This window comes from Colobus angolensis, unplaced genomic scaffold, assembly GCF_000951035.1.
Source record: "Colobus angolensis palliatus isolate OR3802 unplaced genomic scaffold, Cang.pa_1.0 Scaffold59, whole genome shotgun sequence".
NCBI lineage: Eukaryota > Metazoa > Chordata > Mammalia > Primates > Cercopithecidae > Colobus > Colobus angolensis.
In genome coordinates this window covers 11,248,304-11,249,311 of record NW_012119487.1, presented here as the reverse complement: position 1 = coordinate 11,249,311, position 1,008 = coordinate 11,248,304, and positions in this window count along the sequence as shown.

The window sequence follows — 1,008 nt, the reverse complement described above, 5'->3', positions numbered from 1 at the left end:
ACGGGGTTTCACCATGTTAGCCAGGATGGTCTCGATCTCCTGACCTCATGATCTGCCCACCTCGGCCTCCCAAAGTGCTGGGATGACAGGCGTGAGCCACTGCGCCCGGCCGCCTGCTTGTTTTTGACCAGCCCCCATGTCTCGTGAACACTCTCCAGAGTGTTCTGTTGCGTGCTGGATTGTGTTAGATTCCTTGACACCATTTTGGGATGTGTTCTCACAGGCAGTTAAGTTACTTGTAATCATTTGGATCCGTCTGCAGTTTGCTTTTCAGCTTTTGTGAGGGTGGGTCCAGAGAAGCCTTCGGTTTCAGGAAAATTTTCCCCCTAGTACCCTTCGATACCCTTCTGAGGACTCTCCAATGCCGGCCTCTGACAAGGTTTCTACACTCGGCTGGTGGGGACACGCGGTATTCCCAGCTCTGCGTGCACTCCCAGACTCCTCTGCCCATCTTCTCTGGTGGTTCTTGTTTCTGACGTGACTTCTGCGTCTCTGCATCTCCGGCACTGGGCCAAGGACGCCAGGGGGACCCCCTTGCGGATGCCTCTGGGCATCTGTGCCATTCTCTCCTCTCCAGTTTTCTGTCTCATGAGCCCTTGCTGCCTGGGCCTCTCCACATGCCAGTGTCCATCTCCCCAGCCCAGCAAGCTCCTGGGGCTGAGTTTCCCATTGCTGCACTGAGTTCGGACATGTCACTGTCATCTAACCCGGCTCCCCACCCTTCTCTCGCAGACATTGCCCCATGTGGCCTCTTTCCCAATGTCTGTCAACGGCCTGGACCCCAGCCCTGCAGCACCCCAGGTGAGGGGCCGACTTGCCCTGATGGGCCCAGTGTTAGCCAATCAAAGCACTCGCATCCCCACGGTGCCAACTGGTCCGCTCCCAGGCCTGAACCAATCGGAGCGTTCCTAGGAGGAGGGACCAGAGCCCCTGACACGGGGGTGCCAGAGCCCTCCGCACACCCCAGCCCTGGCGTCCCGTGTGTCCCTGGGTTCCCCCAGCCCTGGC